The following is a 7,037-nucleotide window of genomic DNA, read 5'->3' as shown; positions in this document are numbered from 1 at the left end:
TAAGTCAGAAGGAATTATGTTCATTGAAAATTAGTATCATGTAGTGGTAAAGAATATTAACATCGAAGCTAAAATTACTGAATTCAAACCCCAGCTTTCCTGTTAAGTGGTCCTAGTCAGACCTAAATTCTCTGTACCTCAAGCTCTCCTCCTTTATGAAATGGGGACAAATAATAGTACCTCCTTTATTCAATTAGAATTAAATGAGTTAGAACATGTAAAGTGTCTCTTCTGAACACATGGTAAGTGCTAAATAAGTGTTTATTATTATTGTATGCAATATATATCTACATAAACATATACATACATATATACGCAAGCTTTTTTCTGTAGTGCGTAAAACCATTTGGAGGGGATTAAGACCAGATAGGAGTAGATCAGTTAGGATTTCAGTCTTACAGCACAAATTTGAAAAGTGGAGGTAGCTTAGAGTATAAAGAGACTGATGGTGTTGGTAGAAAAGGACAGACATGCACACATGTGAGAGAATTAGGAGGTAAAACTGTCAGGATTTGGTGGTTGATTGGATAGATAAGAGAGAGAGCGAGGAAGTGCTAAGGTTTCTGCTTGCAAAACTGAATACACGGCAGTGCATTTTCTAAGAGGAACATGCTTAGAAGATCATGAGTTTGATTTTAAATGCAGTTAGTTTGGGGGCACCTGGGTAGCTCAGTCAGTTAAGCTTCTGACTTCGGCTCAGGTCATGATTTCACAGTTAGTGAGTTTGAGCCCCATGTCAGGCTCCGTGCTCACAGCTCAGAGCCTGGAGCCTGCTTCAGATTCTGTGTTTTCCTCTCTCTCTGCCCACCCCCTCCCCCCCGCACTCTGTCTCTCCCTCTCAAAAGTAAATAAACTGTTAAATTAAATAAATAAATGCAATTTGTTTGAAATTATTTTGATTCATCCAAGAGATGTCATGTAAGCTTTCAAATGAGAACTAAGGTTAAAACAAGGGGTCTGGACAGATGCATAAATATCTAGGTGAAATTTTCTAGATTTTGTTTACCGTTCCAAAATTCTGCATTAAATTCTGTAAATAGAATTCTGCATTAAATATTCATATGCTCATGAACGAAGACTGAGTGAATGAAGGCATAATTCCAAATATTTACCACTGAAGCTATGAGGAATAAGATGAGCTTTCTATCAGAAATACTTAAAAAATATATATGTATAAAGTTACTATGAAGTCTCAGAAATTTACAAATGGTCTGCTGCTCCCTTCATGTATACACTGTGACCACTACCAAAAATTTTTAAAAACCAAGAAGAGACTAGGAGATGAGCTCAAGCCATTTTTGAAGTCATGGGATCTTCATAAATGCTCCATTTCTCATTTTATTGTCCTAAATTAAACAAAAGCGAATGGAACAAAACAATTTTATCTATGACTTCACCATGCAAATATGATGAACTTCTTTCATAAGCAGGTAAAAAAGAGAAAAAAAAAAGTATCCAAGGATTGGGAGCAGTATATTTGCAAATTAAATGTTAAAAAAAATGGGTTGTTGGTGGTAAGAACCCTGTAATAGGTCAGGTTTTTTTGCTTTCTTTAAATTCTCTTTAAAAAAGAAAAACAAAACCAAAACCAAAACGAAAGAGAACTGCATGGTGGAAGACAATTCCCAGGCGACCTCTTTGATAAAGCTGGGGTCAAAGAATACGATGAATCCCCACTTCCCAAAATGATTGAATGTAGATGTATGTGTGTGCTGATAAATAGACAGCTGGATAGAGAGATAGAGATATTTAAAATTTAAAGTGTTCCAGAAACCATGCATTGGCCAGGAGGAGTGTAAATTTTATTGGTTAAAGTTAGCATTATAGGTCATACATGAAGAATGAATTTTTTTCGAAGTTAACCACAATAGACTGGTAGGGAGTATTTACCTGTCAGAGAGTGACAAAGAGTATTCACTGAGTCCAAAAGAAGGCAAAACATAAAAAAAAGACAAGTGGAAAGTATATAATAAAATAGTGCATTTGAATCCACATTGGTAATTACATGGTACAGTGGTTAAGGACTTGTGCTTTAGAGAGAAAAGATCAAGTATAAAATCCAGCTTGTGGCATTGACTTTGCCAATTCCTTGATCTTTGGCAAGTGTTTGAACATTTCTAAGGATTGGATCCTCACTTTCAAAATAGGGAACAATATCAACTATCTTACCCAGTTGCTGTGAGAGTAAGAGAAAGAACAGATGTGTAGTTCTTATCATCTGACATGTGGAAAGTGGCCAATAACCGGTAGGTTGGAATGTTATTATTAGTGGGGAGTCTGGTGCACACAATTGCACATGTTTTCTCCAGACGGTTTTGCGAATAAGGAACTGAGAAAAATGGATGGCAAAATTGATCCAAGTTAGTGTAAGTTTTAGAGCCATGGAAGTCTAAGTAGTCAAGTGGTAGTGATGGACAGGGTCTATGAACCAGACTAACATTGGACAGCAAAAGAAATGAAATCAGGAGGGGGTGGATCAGTTGAGGAAAAAAGACTGAAGACTCCATAGAAGGAAGTAAACTTGAGAGGAGTCACAATGTACATAATCTGGAAGGAAAAGAATGATCTGAGCCTAGGGGGCTACAGGTTAAAAATGCCCAAATTTCCAAAAGAGCCCAATGCTGAGAAATGAGAAGATTCTCTGGGTGTGGGAAGGGATTGCCAGAACATAGAAGTGAATGTCAGCAGGGTCAAAGAGGAAAAGGGTCTATGGCATTGTAAGAATTTCAGATGCAAGGGCTTATCGTTTATTTTAGCACCCTGGAGAGAATTCACATCAAATTGCAAAATAATTAAACGATACATATCCTTTAAGTGTCTTGTTAGTATCACGTCACTGTTGAATGGCAGACCCAGGATTCAAACCCAGGTAGTCTATTTTCAGAGCTCCTGCTTGAAAATATGTCATACCACCTCTCATGATGAAATGTGCCTTTATAGTTAAAAACAATTAACAAAATTATTCTAGAATAATACATATATACCCATAGCAATTGTTAAAATACTACTTTAAAAACTACTGTGCCTTATGGAATGATATTTTTCACAATATCTGAAGTATTGCATATATTAAAGATAATTTAAGATTTAGAAAAACAGGGAAATGTTTTATTTACCAAAAACTGTAGAAAATTTCTGTCCTTTATGCATCTGAGACGTATCTCTGAAACTCCTTGCTCAGAATATTTCTGTACAAGGAAAAGAAGGAAAATGATATATATATAAGCATAGTATAGAATTTAAAACTGTTGGGAAAATATAACACATCATTTGCAAAATCACACGATTATTATCTTGAAGTTTGAATTTGTTGTTCTACCTTTGGAAAAATATCGCTTTCTTTGTGACATTCAGCTGAATAAACAAAATTCAAGTGTAGAAAGAGACTCATTGTCTGAGTTCTTAAAGGTTTCTGAAAACAAGTTAAAATTGTCCTGGAAAAAGATCAGAACAGTCAAATGACTAGCAGGAATGGCTTTTACAAAACCCATCTGAAAAACTATCCATAGTGTACGTTATGGTGCCAGGGTTGATTTCCAACAGGGCAAGAGCCCTGCCACATATTCCATTTGCTGGCTTCCTGCTTGTGTTAAAAGTGACAAAACAAAGCTGTTGGTTAGTGGGAATAGAGACAAAGCTGTTGGTTAGTGGGAGTATAGACTGGGAACACTATCCAGGTTGAGAAGTAGAAAGATCGCCTTCAGAGAGATGGCATATTTCCCACATATGATTAGCAAATTTAGATCATATACACAGGGGCAGAAAGTGTTTTGAATGGCTTAATAGTTACTGATGTATTAAAATCGAGGATGGGGGGTTGCCTGGGTGGCTCAGTCGGTTAAGCGTCCGACTTCGGCTCAGGTCATGATCTCACAGTTTGTTAGTTCGGGTCCCGCATCGGGCTCTGTGCTGACAGCTCAGAGCCTACAGCCTGCTTCAGATTCTCTCTCCTTCTCTCTCTGCCCCTCTCTCACTCTCTGTCTCTCTCTCTCAAAAATAAATTTAAAAAAACATTTAAAAAGTTAAAAAAATTAAAATCGAGGATGGTAATATATAGTTGTAAGAGCACTGAGGATGTAAAATAAAGATACACATAAATTTGAATCCTAGATCTGCTAAGGGAAACAGAAAACTACTCAAATTCTTTGATCCTTGATTTCTTTATTAGGCAGAGAATAGTATGTACTTTACATGATAGTCCTCTGAGGATAGGAAATAGTGTATGTAAGATGCCTGGAAGACAGTTGGTGCTCAGTAAGTAAAATCTTATGATTATTGTTGGTATTATTACTATTTGAGGTTCTTGAACAAAGATGTGTTAAAGAAGGTTTAGGCAGCAATTTATCTAGAAGGAATATGTGATAAAGTAAAAATAGTAAAATGTCAACGATGGAGTTTTGGGGCTTGGCATATAGGTATTCTTTCCATTTTATTTTATTTAATTTTTAAAAGTCTAGAGGCAGAAAAGGGAGTTGATAACTAATTCTTTTTTAAAAATGATTTTTTTTTACTTATTTCGAGAGAGAGAGAGAGAGAACATATGTATGTGGGAGAAGCAGAGAGAGAAGAGAGAGAGAGAGAGAGAGAGAGAGAGAGAGAGAGAGAGAATATTCCAAGCCACTCAGTACTGTCAGCATGGGACCTGATGCGGGGCTGGATTCCACAGACCATGAGACCATGACCTGAGCCAAAATCAAGAGTAAGATGCTTAACCAACTGAGCCACCTGGACACCCCAATAATTCATTCTTTTTTACTCATAATATCCTAATGACTTATAGTGGCTCTGAAATACCAGTGATAATAATAAACCTATTTAAAATCTCTGAATGCAAATTTCCCTATTTTGATGGAGAGGTCCAGGATTCACCAATAATATTTTACTCTCTTTTTGGGCACCCCGAAGGATAAAACTTCCCCATCCCCCTGAAAGAAAGCAGAGAATTCATGAGATAATTTCTGGCCCCAGTACAATGAGTGGAAACGGTATGTATCACTTCCAGGCTAAAGGATATCACTGGTGAGGTGCAACTTTCTTTTTCTATCCCACTAATGTGAGAAGGAAAAAAGCCCCTGTGTTCCAGGTTCTAGAGGGTAGTGGGTTTGCACTCTGTCAGCAGTATGTGTAGCTGTCTGGGGGGGGTGGTAAGATGGGGCCGAGATGGCCTCTTAACTGGTCCAAGGACTGGTACAGGGAGAGAAAGTAACTTCTCTCTTGGTATTAAGCCAATGAAATCTGTGCTCTTTGCTATGACAACATAACAGTCTAACCTTAATTCATTCACATTCGCATGTCTTTTCAGTGATATAAACTGATGAAGTCCAAGAAAACAGTGTTACACAATCTGTATAATATTTGCGATTTAATTTGTAATTTCTATCTAAATGATACATAAGCGTGCTAAAAGTCAAACAGCTAAGAAAAACTTCCAATGAAAACAATGATTTCCTGCCTCACCCTTCCCACTCTGGTCCAATTCTTTAGACACAACACTTTTTATATTTACTGGTTTTATTTTTCTTAAAGTTATCATAGTATTGTTAATGACATGATTTTATCCTTCTTGCTTTAGTAAATTTAAGCAACCTATACTAACCCTGTTATAGATGATCATTCGGCATACTCATATCTACTTACCCCCTTCTTCCTATATTTTGGTAGCTATCTTATTAGTTAGATTTCTTAACTTAGGTAATAAACTTGAATAAAAAACTTACACTTCTATTTTCCAGTGCCAACAACTCTAGGAGACTATTTCAACTTTTCTCCATGTGAGATGAAACTATTAACATCCTAACCCTTCCTTTTACTTTACCATCATCTCCTGTCAGCTACACCTTTATTTTCATGTCAAAGTTGTACACTTGTAAATAATAACTGTGTTTTCTGTGCATGCGTATAAACTGACTCTAAAAAAGTTTTTTTAAAAAGACAATTTAGAGTATAATGAGTATATATACAATTTGTCTTTTTCTGAGTTGCAGTAAGAGACAGGCTTCGCCTTTTCTGTATCTATCCCTTAGCAAATATTGAACTTACGAATTTGATTTCTGAATCACTAGTCTATACACGTTCATCTTGTTTCTGTTATCATCCAAAGACATGGTGAAATGTGCCATGAGAAGTTGACTTCCTCTTCAATTTCTTTGCTGTAATGGATTTAGCCCTTTTTAGAACTCTGCATAATAATTTCCTTTTTTTTAATGTTTATGTATTTTTGAGAGAGAGAGGGGGAGACAGAGTGTTACAGGGGAAAGACAGAGAGAAAGAGAGAGAAACAGAATCCGGAGCAGGCTCCAGGCTCTGAGTTGTCAGCACAGAGCCAGACACGGGGCTCAAACTCACAGACCATGAGATCATGACCTGAGCCGAAGTTGGTCACTTAACCAACTGAGCCACTAGGTGCCCCGGCATAATGATTTCAATGAGATTTTGAGAAGAGTGTGAGACAGATATGCTTCAGTGGCGTCTTCTCTGTCCGCTGCTACCCCATTAAAGATTCAGTGTCATGTAGTTGTTTGAAACTTTCCCCTTGAAATATGTGTGCGAGTCCAGGGATGGGGTAAATGGTAGATGCAGGATGGAGAACTGTGTGGGAAAGTATCAAGAAGTGGGGAGCTACAAACCAAAACCACAGTGAGATATCACTTCACACCTATCAGAATGGCTAAAATCAAAAACACAAGACACAATAAGTGTTGTCAAGAATGTGGAGGAAAAAGGAACCCTCATGCATTATTGGTGGGAATGCAAACCGGTGTAGCCACTGTGGAAAACAGTATGGAGGTTTCTCAAAAATTAAAAATAGAATTACCATATGACCCAGTAATTCCACTGTTGGATATTCCCCTAAAGCATATAAAAACACTAATTTGAAAATATATGTGCACCCCTATGTTTATTACAGCACCATTTACAGTAGCCAAATTATGGAAGTGGCCTAAGGATCCTTCAATAGAGGAATGGGTAATGAAGATGTGGAGTACAAATGCCATGGAATATTATTCAGCCATAAAAAGAATGAAACCTTGCCACTT

This window comes from Prionailurus viverrinus, chromosome B4, assembly GCF_022837055.1.
Source record: "Prionailurus viverrinus isolate Anna chromosome B4, UM_Priviv_1.0, whole genome shotgun sequence".
NCBI lineage: Eukaryota > Metazoa > Chordata > Mammalia > Carnivora > Felidae > Prionailurus > Prionailurus viverrinus.
Note: the sequence above shows the minus strand (reverse complement) of the source record.